The sequence below is a fragment of the Trachurus japonicus genome, chromosome 12 (genome assembly GCF_045865225.1).
Source record: "Trachurus japonicus isolate A0001 chromosome 12, Traja_1.0".
Classification (NCBI taxonomy): Eukaryota; Metazoa; Chordata; class Actinopteri; order Carangiformes; family Carangidae; genus Trachurus; species Trachurus japonicus.
Genome location: NC_140918.1, coordinates 25542638 through 25562732, shown reverse-complemented (window position 1 = coordinate 25562732; position 20095 = coordinate 25542638). Strand labels below are relative to the sequence as shown.

General features: G+C 42.0%; 1 long non-coding RNA gene across 1 annotated transcript; it reads right to left on the bottom strand.

The window, feature by feature from the left end:
• Window positions 1-9881: 9881 nt before the first annotated feature.
• LOC146977603 (uncharacterized) lies at window positions 9882-12516 on the bottom strand. The gene is made up of 3 exons (XR_015037212.1): window positions 12444-12516; window positions 11594-11709; window positions 9882-9960 (listed from the first exon to the last, which is right to left on the bottom strand). It is a non-coding gene; the product is annotated as an uncharacterized LOC146977603 (long non-coding RNA).
• Between the last annotated feature and the right edge of the window lie 7579 nt (window positions 12517-20095).

Below are 20095 nucleotides of genomic sequence, written 5' to 3'. Positions count from 1 at the left end.
TGAATATTATAAGATGTTTGCTTATTTCTGTAAAACACAGCATAAAATGTATCTATAAAGATTATAAATTTAAAAAATATACAAAGTACTATACTGAAATGTACAGAAAGACACTATGCCAGTCGCAGTAGTGTAACACTGTGCAAAATATCAATATAAGTAGACATAAATTATATACACCAAGTGGTGAGAAATGAGGTAGAGTGTTATTGAGACAGATGTGCAAAATAGCTAACAAATGCGCAATTAGCCATGACCAGCAGTGCAATAGGGAAAATGGTTGGACCAGAAGTAGGGATGTGCGCGATTAGTCAACTATACGATTAAACGTCCCCTCCCTCACTAGTCGGCACCAGAATTACTAGTCATTTAAATTATTTATCAATATTTCATCCATGCACAATGTCAGTTATCTGTCGCCTCTAAGATTTCATGCAGCCGCCGCCACTAGTCGGGCTGCGGCAGCGCACTGTCAGACAGTGCCTCTCTCGCAGCCAGAGATGGGACCAAGTCACACATTGCAAGTCTCAAGTAAGTCTCAAGTCTTAACCTTCAAGTCTCAAGTAAGTCCCAAGTCATTTTTCTTTGGGCAAGTCAAGTCAAGTCAAGTCACAGGTTATGTCAAGTCCTGCATAGGTCAAGTCAAGTCCAAGTCAAGTCACCTTATTATTGCAATTTCACCCGCAGAATCTAATCTAAATAAAGTGAAGACAATATATTAGAATAGAATAGAAAATCTATTATGTCTTATGTCTTATCATGTCTTAATGCATTAATGAGCCTCTTCATAGATCACAAAAGGTCAACAAATAGAATAGAATAGGAAATCTATTCTATTCTATCATGACAACACCATTCTCAGCCTGCACTCATACCAAGTAGTTTTACAGTAGATATTAATTGATATTTTATATTCAAAAGTCAAAGAATGTGTAACATTGAAACATTCCTGGATGCTATGACTGACAGGCAACAGCTGTGTAGTCACTGCAGATTCTGCAGCAGTGAGAACGTGAGGCTGAAGGAGAGGAGATTTAAAAAAAAAAAAAAAAAAAAGGACACATTAGCTTCTCGCTATGGTAACGCTAGTAACAGGTGACTGTTACCATATGTCTATTGGTTGCTGTGCGTCTGCCCCGACTCTGAACAGCGGCGGCGACGCAGCGTTAATGAAGCACCGTCAGGCCGCTCACCGTCACTGAAACTCCGGATTAAATCTCTGATTAAAAACACTGAGCTGCGAACGTGATAGCACGCCATGGATGTATTATATTATAGTCTAATGGATCCATGATGTAGCACCCCCGCTGCAGCGACCCTGACGGCCCCTTTGCTCCGTGTCAAACCCCCCCCCTCTCAATCTCTCTCCCCCTCCCTCTCTCTCTCCAGCGGTCCTTTCAAAATAAATGCATAAAAAGTCCGGGGGAAAAAAAAAAAACACCGACTGAGCTGGTGCCGTGCCGGTGAGAAATTCAGCGGTGGCGGCTGGTCATTCAAGTCATTCAAGTCATCGTGTCTCAAGTCAAGTCAAGTCCCGAGTCTTTAACCTCCAAGTCCGAGTCAAGTCGCATCAAAATAGCGATTCGAGTCGACTCGAGTCCAAGTCACAGTGACTCGAGTCCCCATCTCTGCTCGCAGCCCTCTCATTTAGTGAGCATACACACATGCATGCATGCATGCATGCTCGCACGCACGCTTGCATGCATGCCCACACATCTACATATTTTGTACATTAATGTGTTTGGTTTGTATTGCATATTTAGCGTGCATAGTGCACATTTCAGCTGCATTTAAAGTCCGATTTGGCGATTGTTGACTGTGATTAATGGCTTCAAATGGCTCTTAATACGCACAGTATTTCTTTCCGACAGTGTTTAACATTATAAATTAATAAATTCTACTCAATTTTAACTGCTTTCTGACTGTTTTCTTAAGTGTTAGACTAGTCGACTAGTATAAATTAAATTTTGCGTTTAATCGACAGGGAAATTAGTCGCCAGGAACATCCCTAATCAGAACTATAAGAACTATAAAGAACCCACTGCAGAGAGTTCGGAGTGCTGTCTGTCAAACAGAGGTGAGGTATTGTATAGTGTTATTGCTTGGGGGAGGAATGACAGCGAAGCTCTCTCAGTCTGTTGGGATTATTTCACGGGTATGTAGTGGTTTACATTTTTACACATCGTGATTGCTTCGTGGATCGTTACGTGAGACGACAGGCGGCCATGTTTGAGAGGGACAGACAGCGCAAGTGTTAACTGCGCCACGAGGGAAAGGACACACAGTTAAAGCAGAAGTAAGTGATATATTTGTGTTAATATAAGTCTTAAATAGTTGTATCTTCAGACAGCAATCACTTACATAGAGTGTTTGGTCTGAAACACGGGTCTGTCAGTCACTCTGCTCTGCTCTGAGCCCAGGAGAAAACATTTATCGTATCCTACAGTTTTTATCCAATGAGGAGAGAGAACCGCATGCAGGGCTGTGTGTGCAGCCAAGGAACGCCGTGAATGTGGTGACGTAGGGACGAGGACTGTTATGGTGCGTTCAGGGCAGCCCGTAACACGTGTTTTTCCGACCTGTGAAGTGGTACCAGTTCGATCTGGTACGAGTTCACGGGTCAGAAGTTACGAGTGGCCGTTATAGTGACTTTCACAGGTAAAACAGGTCGGAAAAACACGAGTGGGTTGCCTGGAACGCTACAAAGTCGTAAGTTGTGTCTACTGTATACAGTAGTTACTTGTCACTCAGACTATAGACCCTTTCAGAGAGTATAAACAAAGACAGGTGTGGCTCATTAGAAAACGCTCTGGTACACTAAATTGAATGGAGCCTTAATTAGTATCCTTGGTAACACCTGTATTTGTTTATACTCTCTGAAACGGTCTATACTGGTTATTTCCCTCCACCCTTAACCCCCCTGCTAATAACACAATAACCTCTGCACCTACTTTTGCACCATTATTGCCAAGAGGGCTGTCATAGAAATGTGCATTTTATTTAAAATGTATAAATGAAGAGGTCCTTTAAGAATTTTACACACACACACACACACACACACACACAACATACTCCATAGATGACCCTAGTCATAATTGGTTTGTGTTTGTCTGTACACTGTATGAATCAAGTTCCTCATGTTTCTCATAAATTAATTTAAGAAGCTTACCTCTCTTTTTAGCAAACTTCCTCCTCTGGTTTTTGGCAAAGGGGCTTTCTTGTGATGATGTGATGATTGTCTCATCTTCTGAACCCTGATCTTCTGCCATACTTGCATCTGAAAAAAGAAAATAGTTTGAATAAATAAACAAGATAGTCCTAGCATTCCAGAAACTGACTGCATTTGATCCTTTTCTTTCTGATAATTTAGTATATAATGTTAATCTATCTAAGGCAGGGGTACTCAAATACATTTGTCAAAGGGCCAGAATTTTTCTTAACAGACACCTTGGGGGCCGCACATTCAAATAGGCCGAGATTGAAATTAAATTCACCTTTTTTCGTCTAATAATTTAAATATTTTTATTTTAGACGCAGACGTGCACGAAAAAACAATTGCGTCTCATCAAATGCGCGCAGCTACGGCTTTTGAGTTGTGAGCATGACGTGCGGCTACATTGAATGGGTTTGAGCGCGCGCAAAAGACGCTACTGTAACTACTGTAACATCGAAGCTACATTGTTGCGAGTTATTGGCTCAGGCAGAAGCTCTGCGCGGTGCACACTGTTTCAGCTGCCTATTCTGTCATAGTTTATCAACGTTTTTCCGTCATTCTTCATTAGGATAATGTTAAAGGAGCTTGAGGCAAGATCAAGGAATAAAACTCACTAGCGATACAACGGCCGTAGCGGCCGTCAGGGTTACTGCAGCCATCAGCCAAGCTGGTGCGGGAGCGCGCATCAACTCTCCACAGCAGTGCAGCTGATGCTGTGACAGTGACACTGTGGCTGAATTGGAAACGGCATAACGTTACTATACCAGTGTTTTCCATTAATCAGCCGCCACAGTTTCGTTTGGGTCAGCCGCAGCAGTCTCTCACAGAAAAAAAGAACAGCTTTCACTATCTCTCATCTCTGCCAGTCAGCCCCTCTCCCTGCTGTCTCACGACACACGCACGCACGCACGCACGCACGCACGCACACACACGTCGCGCTTGGCTGTTAATAAACAGTAAATCCGTGCCGCGCTCATTGTACAGTGCTCAATTTACCGCGACACCGGGAGGTTGACCGCCCAGGCATCAGGTCAGCACCGGCCGCCGCCGCCTCTGTGAGCTGCTGGTGCCGCTCAGCTGCTCATGACTCTGCTCTCCTCCCAACACGTCGGAGAATTTCCTTACAGGCGTTGTTTGGATAAACTGACCACGGATGAATCAATCGGCTCATTGTAAAACTATTTATTTATTTATTGAAGTAGCCTAAATATGGTGATTTTTGTAGGTACAGATGCAGATCGAGCCCCAAGGCTGCGCTGCTCACACACACCTGAAGCTTCACTTTTCATTCAAATGAACTAATGCACCAATGCATTTATCTCCTAAAAACAATTCAACCAGCCGGCAGAAAACGTCTAAAAACCTGTGGGGAAGTTACTCGGCTCGTTTTCTTCCCTGGGAGGAGGAGGACAGAGGACAGAGGTTGCCCGGCCGATGAGCTCAGCTCCCCGGCTGCAGCCTCTGTGACGAGCCGCTGCTGCTGCTGCGTGTGTGGCTCTGCACTCCTCCGAAAAATGTCGGAGCAAATCTACTTAGTCAGACGTTATTTGGATAAACTGACAACAGATTGGGAATCTAAACTGTCACTTTCTCGCATGAAAAAATATTAAAATTTTAATTGTTATGTTTTTTAGAAACCTGCCTTGGGACTGCGGCTGAAATTTAGCAGTTGTGCTAAGTCCGGCACATTTACACTGATGCTTAATGTGTCAGTGTTGATGAATGTGCACTGTCCCAATTCAATAAATAAAGAAATGAAATGAAAAAGTGACGTTATTTCTCTACTCGCTGCTCACATGACTGTTCAGGCTGGAAGATCCGCCTACCGCTGGTCGCAAGCGGTGGAAAGCCGAAGCTGTCGAGGACGCGCATGCAGCGTCATTTGACATCACATCCGCGGACAGCGCAGGAAATTCGGACCCAGAATTGCAGCGCATTATGCAGCACACAGCCTGTTCAAGGCAACGGAGAGATACGCGGGTGGGCTCATTCTTTTTGGTTTTGAACGCTTCATCGCCCATTAGCAGTAAAAAACTTGCATGTGCATTTCTTGCCTCATGAACCTTTAAGTTAATTTTGTGGTGGAGACAAAATTGTTCTTGACAAAAAGTGGTGGGGACATGTCCCCAGCGTCCCCAGCGTAAATGACGCCTATGGGTGAATGCATCACACAGATATTACAATATATTACGGTTTAAGCAGTCGTTTGCGATATGGATATTGCATATGTTGATATTGCAATGACGATAAATTTGCGATTTATTGTGCAGCACTACTGATAAGCACAAAACTTTTGGCCAAGTACAACTATTTTTATGAGGAGTCTCATAAACCTCCAACATCAGAAAAGAGGCTGAACAGTTATTTTTCTAAAAAGTTTTCTTCATCATGCAGCAGTTAAGAAAGTGTGTAAAATAAGTTACTTTACTGGTAATCCAAAGGTTACTTGTTACTTTGGAAGTGAAAGGTGTCACCCATTGAGAAAAGAAAACACAGGATCCACACAATGGGCCCCACGAGGGTCAGTGTTAGAAGTCTCCCTATCTTAACATCCTAACAGAGGCCTAAAAAGTGATCTCACTTCAAAATATTTTCTTCATCATGCAGCAGCTCAGAAAGTGCATTATTGTTATTGTAAATAATTTAGTTTGGATGCAGAGAAGTGTTGTCCTGTAGGTTAACAATCACTTATAGAAGGGTCCATACGGAGGGCCCCAGTAAGGACATGAACTGAAACTTGGTGTGTGTGTGTGGAAGAGAAAAGTTGGAAAACCCTTTTGAAGGAAGAGTATCTATCAGGGCCCCATTAAGACATGACCTGAACCTTGTGTGTGTGAAACCAGTTAGCTAAATGGAGATCAAATAGAAACTAGTGTGTCAAGTTATCAGTGCACTTTATAAAGAACTCAATCACATTCATTCTTTCCATTACCTTTGGAGCATCACATTCAGCAGCAGCAGCATCATCTTCACCATAAACCTTGGAGGACAGATCAACAGGAGGCACAGCCATCTCTTCTTCTGCTGCTGGAGCCTGCTTGGGTGTCACCTGGTGTTTAGACATAAAAGAAGAAGACAGTCAGCACTGACAGGAATCATGAGTCTGGAAATACTTACAGGTCACAAATGTATTATGATCCAGGGCCCCACAAGGGTCAGTGTTAGAAGTCTCCCTATCTTAACACCACAACAGAGGCCTAAAAAGTGATCTCACTTCAAAATATTTTCTTCATCATGCAGCAGCTCAGAAAGTGCATTATTGTTGTTGTAAATACTTTAGTTTGGATGCAGAGAAGTGTTGTCCTGTAGGTTAACAATCACTTATAGAAGGGTCCATACGGAGGGCCCCAGTAAGGACATGAACTGAAACTTGGTGTGTGTGTGTGGAAGAGAAAAGTTGGAAAACCCTTTTGAAGGAAGAGTATCTATCAGGGCCCCATTAAGACATGACCTGAACCTTGTGTGTGTGAAACCAGTTAGCTAAATGGAGATCAAATAGAAACTAGTGTGTCAAGTTATCAGTGCACTTTATAAAGAACTCAGGCCTTGTCCACATGAGCCCAGAGGCCTGTACTGCGAAGGAGGTTCAACATGGCCAGGCTTTGTGTTCATCTTCCAGCTCAACAAAACCTCAAGTCCCGGCCCGGGTTAACACGGCACTAGAGTTGTCACGGTACCAAAATGAGTAACCACGGTACTATACCAGACAAAGTATCACGGTTCCGGGTAATATCACGATACTGCAACCTTTTTTTATTATTATTATTTTTATGAACTGCAATGTATTTGTACAAGTTATAAATACTTATTAATTAGGCTACTTATAATGTTGTTTGGTGCATGATAAACATAATACTGGTGAAGTAGGGATTAGACTGAAACAAATATTTTTAAATAAGCAATAAAAAACAAATAAATGAAGTTAGAATTTATATGGTTGAAAATAAATAACCATTCAGTCTCTTGCACATTAATTTATGTTTAACAAATATAAATAATCAACTTAGGATAAAAACAAATCCACTGTCTTTAAAAAAAATCTATTTGACAATAATGCTTCTTCTCTAACATAATAAATCATAGAGGACAGAATACAATGAACAGGAACTGATTCCCTGTGAAAACTATATTTTTATGCATTTTCTAGGTGCTTTATACTTGGACATCCTTTAACTCTTTATTCCTCAGCCTGTACACGGAGTATATAGCCTGATATTAGCCAATGAGAAAATAAACAGAGCTAAATTCATTAAGTGCCCCTGACGACGACGCCGCGGCAGATTCGCTGCTCGCGCCCGGTGCTTCAGCCGTGGTCAGTGTGTTGTCTCATGTTTGTGACTGTAAGCCATGTGCGCGTCTGGCGAGACAGAACTTTAGCTCGTTGTTTGTTTTGAAGCGAGTTTCTATCGAAGCGGCCGGAGCAGTCTCAGCTGTCTTCATGGAGTCCGTTCTTGCCGGCATGAACCACGAACAGCCAATCAGAGAACAGACGGGCGGACCCAGCGTGCGGAAACAGCCTATCATATCCCCGGACATCACCAGTAACAGGCAAACAGCCAATCATTCAGCAGCTGTGTAGTTAGGTTGCAGTGGGTGCATGTGGGTTTTGTTTACAAGGGAGTAGCATGCAGTGAGAAGCCGGGAGGAGAGGAGAGGCGGCCGCTATGTAGCGGAAACTGGCACCGGTAGTAGTAATCCACGGTAGTACCGTCGTGTAGAATTTCTAGTATAGTAGGAACCGTCACGTTTTGGCACCGCGGAGTACCGTGGCTACCGTGGGTATCGTGCAACTCTACACGGCACTGCAAAGCTGGTTATCAACTTGGTTTGTTAAGTCCGGCTCTCAGCTTTATGATCTGTGCGCGTTCACATCAAAGGGGGCGTTTGGCGTCATATGATTCAACTTCCGCACGAAATTGATCCACAACGGGCTGATTTCAGCCCAGAGGAGTGCAATTGTTTTAATGGAGAGAGGGGAGCCATATAAAAAAAAGCACGATTGCAGCCTGAAGCAACAGTGTTGCTGCAAATATGACGAGAGGAGGCTGCTTTTAATTTTTCTGACAGCTCTTGCGCTACTTTTAAATATGAAGCTTTATCCATATAAACTAGAGCAACATCAACTGTCATTTTAAATTGTGTTTTATATTGTTATATATTTCACTGATCGCAATTATAACGCAAGTGTGTGTTTTATTGGAAGCGAGGCTGGATAGGAGGTTTTTTAGGTGCTGAAGCTACAAGCAAATCTCATAAACTAAGAACTTTTTAAATGTGAAAACAGCGGAGACTTATTCAAGATTTGCGTTTGGGCAACACTGAAATATAACAGGCGACACGTCGGAATTCATTTATTCACGGCCACATTTAGTGAAATTATTAACTTTACCGATTATCCATCTGTCCTGCTGCGAGCGAACAACTTCTATCAGTGGTGACTGAGTGTATATAAAAGTAAAATATAGACTATAGTCTAATATTTAATGAGCTCCTGACGCTCAGCTCAACGGGTGAGGAGAACAACTCTCGGCGGAGACACACAGAGAGGGACCAGGTTATGAGCGAAGCATAAGTTACCATGGTGATCTAGCCTCGTTAAAAGACAGCCACCTTCGCAGTACAGGAGAGGCTGGCTTTACACTCAACATACCTCGCTAACCCACTAAACTGGCTTCGCAGTACAGGCCTCAGGTATTTTTGAAACCGTGAACATATGTTCCCGGTTGTATGTCCTGTCCACACGCAACCACGCTTTTGGAAACCTGAAACCGTGTTTTTTTGAAACCAGAGTCCAGGGTGGGGTTTTGGGCCGGGGTTGGTTTCACCGGGTGCGTGTGGACACTGCAACCGTGATTGTTTTTCTCGTTTACGTCATAGCTGCACACGTGCTGATGTAAACACTGCCAGCCCCAGAGGTTGTTTGCAGCGGTTTGCAGAAGTTGACGTGAGCTTGCAAAAATGGAGGTGACAAAGTGGATTTTTATCACTTTTTTTTTTACATCATCTAAATGCTATTTGTATAGTTTCTCGATGAGAAAAATATAAGGAAACGGTCGTCAGGGCGATCCTCTTGTCAGCTCCAAACTCACCCTCAATCACAAACCACAGCTGGTTTTCCACACAGCATCATTTACAGTAACAAGTGACGCTACAGATCAGCGGGGGCCGCTGCCGGTGTGTTTTTAAAATTACAGAACTACTACAGTAGCCCCATGAGGGTCAGTGTTAGAAGTCTCCCTATCTTAACATCCTAACAGAGGCCTAAAAAGTGATCTCACTTCAAAATATTTTCTTCATCATGCAGCAGCTCAGAAAGTGCATTATTGTTATTGTAAATACTTTAGTTTGGATGCAGAGAAGTGTTGTCCTGTAGGTTAACAATCACTTATAGAAGGGTCCATACGGAGGGCCCCAGTAAGAACATGAACTGAAACTTGGTGTGTGTGTGTGGAAGAGAAAAGTTGGAAAACCCTTTTGAAGGAAGAGTATCTATCAGGGCCCCATTAAGACATGACCTGAACCTTGTGTGTGTGAAACCAGTTAGCTAAATGGAGATCAAATAGAAACTAGTGTGTCAAGTTATCAGTGCACTTTATAAAGAACTCAATCACATTCATTCTTTCCATTACCTTTGGAGCATCACATTCAGCAGCAGCAGCATCATCTTCACCATAAACCTTGGAGGACAGATCAACAGGAGGCACAGCCATCTCTTCTTCTGCTGCTGGAGCCTGCTTGGGTGTCACCTGGTGTTTAGACATAAAAGAAGAAGACAGTCAGCACTGACAGGAATCATGAGTCTGGAAATACTTACAGGTCACAAATGTATTATGATCCAGGGCCCCACAAGGGTCAGTGTTAGAAGTCTCCCTATCTTAACACCACAACAGAGGCCTAAAAAGTGATCTCACTTCAAAATATTTTCTTCATCATGCAGCAGCTCAGAAAGTGCATTATTGTTGTTGTAAATACTTTAGTTTGGATGCAGAGAAGTGTTGTCCTGTAGGTTAACAATCACTTATAGAAGGGTCCATACGGAGGGCCCCAGTAAGGACATGAACTTGAAACTTGGTGTGTGTGTGTGTGGAAGAGAAAAGTTGGAAAACCCTTTTGAAGGAAGAGTATCTATCAGGGCCCCATTAAGACATGACCTGAACCTTGTGTGTGTGAAACCAGTTAGCTAAATGGAGATCAAATAGAAACTAGTGTGTCAAGTTATCAGTGCACTTTATAAAGAACTCAATCACATTCATTCTTTCCATTACCTTTGGAGCATCACATTCAGCAGCAGCAGCATCATCTTCACCATAAACCTTGGAGGACAGATCAACAGGAGGCACAGCCATCTCTTCTTCTGCTGCTGGAGCCTGCTTGGATGTCACCTGGTGTTTAGACATAAAAGAAGAAGACAGTCAGCTTGTGTAACTACTTCTATGCATTAATTTAAAATGTTACTGTTGAATATGCAAAACAGTTTCACATTTTCTTTACAGTCTTCTATTGGCCCAGCACTTACCTTAAAGCAGATATCAGTGGAATGTTTTTGTTAATATAAGTCCTAAATAGTCCTATTTTCCGTCAGCAATCACTTACATGAAGTATTTCAGCCTAAACACGAGTCTCTCCGTCACTCTGCTCTGCTGTAACCCGAGGAGAAAATTTTCCTTGTGGTATACAAGTGTTATCCAATGAGGGGAGAGAACGGCATGAAGGGCTGTGTGTGTGTCTTTTTACAGTCTATGGTGTGCAGCCAAGGGATGCGCGTGAATGTGGTGACGTAGCACGAGGACCAATTGATGCCTGACAAGGGCGGGGGCTGCTAACTCATGGTGCGTTCAAGGAAACTCGTACTTTGTGTTTTTCCGACCTGTGAAGTCATACCAGTTCGATCTGGTACGAGTTCACGGGTCGGAAGTTACGAGTGGCCGTTATAGGGAACTTTCACAGACAACAGGACGGTAAAAACACGAGCTACGGGTTACCTGGAACGCTACCAAGTCGTAGTTGTGACTTGAAGCTGTAACTTACGGTTTCAAAAGCCTGCCTTGAACACAGCATTAGCCGAAACGGCCGTGCCGATGATATCTGCTTTAATAGTACTTGAATGTGCTGGACACTTTACATACAGCAGAAATAAAATAAATAACTTTACATTTGTATATTTGATTATACCAGTATGTACCTGAAACTTCTCTTATGGAAATCAGGCTCATTTATACACACCTACTATATACCTAAACACATTGGATTTAAACAAGACAGACGAATGAAGCCACTTATTTCTATAAGATATCTTCTGAATGAAGAATGTTAATAATGAATAGTATCTAAAAATGTGCTGCTGTAATTTGCAGCTACTGAAAGCACTAGAGATCATACCTTTGATATTATTGATAAATCTCACTGCAAACCATGGCTTGTCTCCAGCTGACAGAATATATGAGATTGCATCTTCAACAGGCTTTATCCAGGCCTTCCTTTTGGATGTCATTGCTCTGTGAAAATATTTTTATAACATTAAACAGCTGTGCAGCATGAGAAAACAGACTGCTCATTCATTCATTCATTCTGTAATTTAAAAAATATCATAATCAGCTGAACTGTAGCTTAGCAAGTTATTATTTATTTTCTCAATTATGAGAATATGGCATGTGCTACGAATATAGCTGTTTTGGATTCATGCTTCAATTATTGTGACTCACACAGATCATTAACCCCTGACTAATAACATCGGTTAGCTTAACTATTTCTCAACACGACTGCATTTGAGGGGGTGGCCCGGACCCCACAACGCTTAACTGATCTAGCCATGCCTACCGCAACTCTCTCCCTGACCAGGCCTGAGCCCCGGGCCACAGTGAGCGTACCTGGCCCAGAGCGATAGGCCTGAGACCCAGAGCATAGTTAGCTTAGCCTGGGCCTAGGACCACAGGTAACGTTAGCTTTACTGACCGGGCCCGTGCCTACCGCGAGGCATATAACGTAACCGAACAATTACGTTTGTTTTACAATGATTATGTGACATTTTTGACTACTATAACATGACGTTGCGTGTGCTCGTATACCCCCATAAAGCCTGCGTTCAACACTGTTAGCACTTAGCTGTAAGTCACCCGGATGTTCGCCCTTAGCAAAACAGTTTCTACCGTACTTCGTATCGTAGCTTCCATAAAATAAGTACGAGACGAGCATTTCCGTTGAAAGCGGCAACAACACATTTATCAAATACCTTATCAGACGTTGAAACTCCTCACTTCAGAGCTCCGCCGTCTCATAAATATTCGCCAGGTTAATTAGCCATGTGTTCCACCGGATTGCGTCATCGGACGGATGATACTTCCGCTTAAAGAGCCCGGTGATTAAAAAAAAAAAAAAAAAAAAAAAGAGCCCGGTGATGCGAGGCTACTTCCCAGGCCCGTAGCCAGCCTTGTGGAGGGGGGGCTCCCCCCCGCCCCCCCCCCCCAAAAAAAGTAAATAAATAATAATAATAAAGGCACACACTTCTTTTTTTCCCCATTATAACTTCACTTTGACATCATGTGTTTCTCTTCCTCCACTATCCTTTACTGTTGCTCTCATTTACAACAAAATTTTCACCATGTAATTCATTTTTTCTATATATATATATATATAAAAAAGGCTTAGCTTTTTCATAACAATAATCATAATAATGTTTAATGTAGTAAAATGTATCTCTCTCTCTCTCTCTCTCTCTCTCTCTCTCATACTCACACACACACACACACACACAGACACACACACATAGGTACCTGCAAACTGGAAATGATGATAAACTGGAAATGATGATAAAGTAAACCCCAGAAAGTTTTTATGATTTTAAGAGGTAAATGAAGCATTCTGGTGTACTCTGAGAAGAATATAATGGGAAGACAACATTCGCTTCAGATAAAAAAAAAAAAAAAAAACACATTTGGTAGGCTACTGACTGAGGTTTCTATCTTTGTAATGGCAAGAATGGCTGGACTGTATGACACTGGTCTAGTGGGGAGCTGTGGCTGGTGAGAAAAAACAAAACTTTTTTTTTTTTCAATCTTTTGACCTGGACCAGCCTTTCAAGGCTCCGTTTCCTCTGCTTCTGCCCTGTTCTCATCTGTATGATGGCTGTAGCTACTGTCAGATATTAATAAATGAAAGGAGGCTCCCATTCCCATTTGGAGGTTGCAGGTATAACACACGCACACATGCACATGCACACACAGTAACGCACGCACGCACACACACACGCACGCACACACCTGTTGCTGTCTCCCTCTCCTCTGCTCTCTGGACTGGGCTGCCTGGCTGTTCTTTTGGGCTACCAAGTGTGCATGGGCCTTTTGGACTTAGATTTGAGTTCTCACGGACCGGACGCGTCAGTTCAGTCCGAAAATATGTAGAAATTAATTCGGTCAGGTCGCACTCCTACTCGGCTTCTCTCTCTCTCTCTCTTTTCTTTTGGCCGGGTTCGGACCAACTTAATTCAGGGTCCGGGTTTCAACACCCGCGGGTCAGACCGGGTTCGGCTTTTAACTTTCAGGCCCGTTCAGGTTGATGCCAGGTGCAGGACTTTAGAGCAGCATGTCAGTGCTGCTGACGCACCGCACCGCAGGTTGCAGAGCGTCAACTCGCGCGGCGCCCTACTGCGCTATGATTGGCTAGAACTCACAGGCTTTGGGCTGTTTGCTTCAGCAGCAGTCCAGTTAACACGGGGACACGCATCCCACACCAATCAGAGAGTAGAGAGCCTAATACACGACAAGCACCACATTTGCGGCAGCGGTGGGGTGGTGGTGGTGGGGGTGTGTGTGTGGGGGGGTTCGAACGAACCCTCCGATCCCCCTTGGCTACGGGCCAGCTTCCGCTAAAAGCGCTAGCTCTACAAAGTTAATGGTTAGCAGCTAATTAGCCTAAGATAACAGAAACGATCTTTTATATTGTTATCTGGGGAACAATGCTTTCTACCTACAGCTATTTCAGCATCAAATGGCACAGTTTGTATTAATACTAATGTTGTAAGTTTGTTTCTTGTAGTCCCACAAAACTTTTTATAGACAAAAAATCTTAATTAAAAATAAAATAAAACTGAAAATAAACATACCTTAATAATTTGAGGTTCAGTTGTTACAGCATCGGTCTTTTTTTTTAATTTTAGATTTTAATTTTATTTATTTAAACAAATGCATTTACAAATTAGTCAGGCAAATATTATATCTGTCCAAAATTAAACAAGAGCAGACATCATGTTTCAGAGATAATTATTAAGAATAACATTAAATAAACAAAAATTAAGATAAGTGAGTAAAAATCAAAACAAACACATATCAAATATAGAAGGGAAGAGAAAATGTAAATAAAAACATACATTAAATCATCAAGGATTAAAACAATTGTTACGCTACATTAGTCAGATCATTTCATTTTTTATTTTTCATTTTACAGCATCGGTATGTGTTATCATTACAGTATTAGCTCTCAAACAAATCCCGTAAAATCCCGCGAGACTATGACGCTTAATGGTCTTGAACATTAGCTAATATTGGCTAATATCACACACACTTCCGGAGTGGGGCCCAGCAAAATGACACACACTTCCGGAAGTGTGTGTGTGGCTGCAGTTGCATCCCCCAAGCTCCAGGGGGCCAGTGAGCACACACACTTCACACACACGTTTCCACTTTTTGTCACCTTGTGGGCCAAGTGAGAAAAAAGCATGAGGAGCATCAGGGAAGGCTCCTGAGCCACGTTAAAGCACTAAACGGTGTGGGGCCCAGCAAAATGGCCCCACGAGAATTCATGGCCCCATACTGTTGGTGGGCTACAGGTGGTATGGCCCCACCAAGTAATAAATGCGAGAGCACACACACACACACACACACACACACACACACACACACACACACACACACACACACACACACACACACACACACACTTTCCAGAACGTCTTGTGCCCCAGCTGGGAGAGGAGTCACCCAGACACTCAGACACAGCTCACTGGAGCAGGGACCAAACCAGCACCTGCTGCCTGGCCTGGAGAACCACACACACACACACACACATACAAACACATACACACACACTCACTCATGTTTTTAACTGTTTTGTCTCACAGGTTTGTTTTGAAGTTACAAACTCCCTGCCCTTACTTTGGAAACAACCTTGACTTGTTTATTTGTCTCCTTTCTTTCCCCTTACCCTTCATCCAGTCTTTTCTTCTGTTCCTCCAGTTTGTCTGCTTCCTCTGGAAGTCATTTCCTGTCTGTTTTCCTTCACTTGTCCTTATGCTCTTCTATTAAATTTTTATTGCTGAAATACAAGCAGAATTATTTCTCTTATTTTTCATTTCAGGAAGTCTTTACTATCCATAGATATTTAATATAGTCATAAGCCGTGAGGGGCATTTGACCAGTTTAAATCAGCCTCGTACAAATGGGGAATTTTGTTTTTTAGAAGTCTTGTGCTATACTGACTGTGAGCCTCCTTTGGTCCTGTCAGCAAAAAGAAACTTCACGCATGATCCCTGTTTTTTTTTTTTCCTTCTCCACACAGTTTGGTTTATAATATGTAAAGATCCCCTCCAAAGAACATCTGGTTTTTGACCTTCTTGATATTTGGTGGTGCTTTATACAAGACACATCATGAGCAAATAAAGCTGTCAATGCCAACAATGACAGCCACATCACAGATGTAAGGAATTAGTCCTGTTATCCTGTGGGGCGGGGCTTCCGGTATTGTTTCATAGTGATGAGTGGTATGACAGGAGAGTATTTACAATATTTTGACTAACTACGTTAGCAAAGGTAGCTAAGTCACACCTAACTATTGAAAAGAGCAATAAGTTAAAGGAGACATATTATATTAAAATAGTTCCCAGGTGTCTTAAACACACATATGTGACATGCTTCGGTCAAAATACCCCAAGGATCAAACACCACAGCTCTTTTCATCCTCTCAAAACAGCCCTGTTCAGAACAGCTGATTTCAGTACCTGTCCCTTTAAATGTAAATGAACCACTGCTTGCCCCGCCCCTTCTACTGGTACCAGGTAGGGGTGGTATCATGCAAAGTTACATCGCTGGAAGACAACTGAGGGAACAGCTCGTAAAACTACGTGGATTTCAACCTAGGGAGCCTGCACATTACAGATTTTTTTGTCAATTCTCACATTCCGGGGCCCAGGAGGCAAGACAAACACCCAAATATATGTTAAAGAGCCTTCAAAAAGTGATATTTCCATAACATGTCCCCTTTAAATATATTATTGATACATCTTAGTGGCCTTTTTCAATTTGCTGTTCTCCTTCATGCTCAAAATTGTTTCCTGATTTGCACATGCACCTGAAGTATTCACTTGACATTGTGCAGCATTTAGTCTGTCTGGGAAAAGAGCAAACAAGCTGGAGTTATTGTGTTTAATGATCAGAGTCAGGGCTGCTGATGAGAAGCTGATGCTATGTGGACTAGTGCAACAATATGTGTAAGGAACAGAGGTGAATTTTTAGGGTTTCACAGGTAGAGATAGGTGGTTTTATAAGCTATACCATGTTAGCTTAACTTGAGCATGCATAATATTTGCTTAAGTAAAAACAAAGTTAAAGAAAACAGATATATTTTGCCTGCATTCTACAAGAGGGAATAAGTCTGTGTCTTCTTTGAATCTGCCCAGATCCTATTAAAATCTCTTGTCACCAGCACAAACTCTCAGTGACTCATGTTTGCGGTTTTCTTGCCAATGTTGTCACGAGAGCAGTTCCAAAGAATTGAATTTGTAACTTGAAGCCTAACTCAACACCCAACTAAAATATGTTCCCAATTATGAAATTGCTCTTACAGAGAGAAACAAATCATGTAGCAGTCTGCTCAGTTTCAAAATGCATAACTTAACTGAGCTCCTTGATGGAGAGAGGTTTTGTGATTGGCCTGAATGTGGCTGGACACAGCAGGAAACGCAGGTGTTGCTGATTATCCCTGGAAGTCAGGACAGCCAATGAAACAGCTAATCCAACCACTGCTAATTTAATTATCTACACCTGTGTCTTTTCCCACTGGGACATGTTACAGTGCCTTCTGTAAAAATGGCCCACAGTTGTCTTATCTGGTGCCTCATGTCTGCAGGAAGTTGGATCAGCTTTGGTCAAAATACTACAGTGTTTTGAAAGTTTGAACGCTCCAACAAAGCAAATCAGTAACTCTTGACGTGAGGGTTGAGAATGAACAACTCAACATCTTTTGAGACTGTGATATGTGTTGAAAATAAAACATATTCTGGCTGTTGAAGTTGATCCTACATGATCCTGAACTGTGAGACATACAGGTGTACATAATATATTCAACCTGCTCTTGAACTTCAGCTTGCAGGTCATAGTATACAGTAAGACAGCAATACCACAGGTCAGAGGTGAGGGTTTGGAAAGAGATAGAGATCTTATTTATTCATTTCTCCCACATCCTCCTCCTGATGTAGCGGCACAAAGTAAGCTGGTCTGGCTAAGCCCTGCGAGGACAGAGCTGGACTGTGAAGAGATTTTGGTTTTGGTGGCCACACAAGTTCTGTTTATCACCTAAGGCACATGAACACTGGAAAAAGTGTGTCACTAACCTCTTTTTTTTTTCAAATCTGATCCATCCAGTCCAGTAATGTTTGGAAAGTCTAGGAGGGCTGAATTATTGAATTATTTTATCCCATTCAGGTTTGTAAGGAGCCAACAGGAAGTCAGCCAAGTTGATCTCAGATATGCATCCCTCCAGGTGGCTCAGCTGGAAGAGGATGGTGCATATGTATCCTCTATGGCCCCCAAACAGTGAACATGTTGTCCAGTTGTCTTCAATATTTCCATTTGAGTCATCTTATTAAATCCTATTAAGCTGAAAAAGTCCCTCCATATCCTGCTCATGTATTCTGTTTGACTTGAGTATGTAAAATTACAGAGACTGAGATGTTAATAAGTAAAGTTCTTACTTTCATAACAGCATTCCTTTCAAATTAACCTGTATTGGCCTTTGGGAGGAACAACACACCACGGACAGTTAAGATGTGTCTCAATTTGAAAATGTCCATGAGTACACTATGTAGTATACTATATACACCTTGTAGTTACTTCTGTAGTGTTGCTGCAGGCTCCTCTTACTAGTGGCCTCTCGGTACATGTTGATTTTATATTCCGCTACGTGGCCAAGACTGCGATCATCGAGGGTGGGAAGTGTCCATCGTTCTACACTCAACTTTTTGACTGTTTTGAGTGCACCATCCAGGTACTTTCAGCACACTGCATTTTGACATACTTGTTACATATACTGAAAATAGTTAGTGTAAGTATCAGTATTCAAAATGAGACACAGCATTACCCTGTCTTAAATGCAAAAGAAAAACAGCTGCTGTGTCTGTTCATAGTTAACTTTTCATCAGATTCATCAGATCACAGTTTGTCTCTTGTTTCCCGTTTGCCCCCCTGTTTTATTTTTGAAATTCCACGTGGCTTCCTGTGCTCTCCCTCCTGTGATTACCTAATGTGTGTGATTGTTTGTTGTTTCATCTCGTTTTGCCATTGCTCTTTGTTATTTCTTTCTTGGTGCTGCCAGTGTGTTCTTCACTGGAAGAAGAAACAGTGTTGGTCATAACTATGACATCAGATATGAGTTTCCATTTGCTTGGATCCTATTTTAGAAAAATGTCATCCTTTTCATTCAATTAAGATGGCACACATACAGAGACATGATGAAATGTGTTCTGCACTCATGCTTTGCTGGACTGATACTTTATATTTCAGTCAATGTGCAGCTTTAGCTCTACCTAAGCCTACAAATCCTTTTTATTATTCTCCAACTGAAGACAGTCCGACTCCACCAACAGGAAAGATAAATGAGTATTAACATTCAGGCCAATGCTGTGAAAGAATAATAAATATGTTTTTTCTTTTATTTTGTTTTAATAATTTTTCACGACTGCCCTCTGATAACACTAGTCCATTGTGGCTCTAAATAACCCGCCCACTGGCCAAAATGCCCTCAGCTTGGTATGGCTGTGACTGAAGGATTTGAATTGGAGATTCAGCTCGATCTGTGGACCATGGTGACACCACATCTGCTGCAACTTCTCTGTTCGATTGTAGCTCATTACAGGCCTGAAGATTTTCTGGCTGCTGTTATAGTCACAGTCGGTGATCCAAGAAAAAGGCTGTAGAGAGTGAATTTCTGCATACTGCTGTAGAAATCCGTAAAATACAAGAACAACAGTGCAGTCGATTAGGAATGTCATATCAGATAAAACTTTAGTTTAGAATGAATTTACTGAAAAACACCACATTACTCGTGATCAGTGATGGCAAGTAACGAAGTACAAATACTTTGTACAAATACTTTGTACTTTTAGAAGTATTTATTTTTCTGATAACTTTTTGTTTTTACTCAGTACATTTTTTACGCAAATATCTGTACTTTCTACTCCTTACATTTCCCCAAAAGGCTCGTTACTTTTTTTTTTATCAGGGTTTCCGTGGCAAAATAAAATTACAGCTCGACTCGAGCTGAGTCTTCATCATTCCTCTTCAGCGAGGTCGGGGTCGTCATATCATGCCGCCGGGTCGTCTCGCTCTCTTTTTTCTCATTTGTACAATACAAATGCCTTCCATTGACTATAGTGAAGTACTTTAGGATACATTTTTTTTTTTTTTTATTTAACCTTTATTTAACCAGATAAAAGCCCATTGAGATCAGGATCTCTTTCGCAAGGGTGACCTGGCCAAAAATGGTCAGCAGCACGCGGTACAGCAGCAATACATGTCAACACAGAAATGCAAAGAATAACAATTAGAAAATATACAGAGTTTTACAACTTCAGATACAACAATTGGAACAACAAAATAAATAATTTAAGATTTGAAG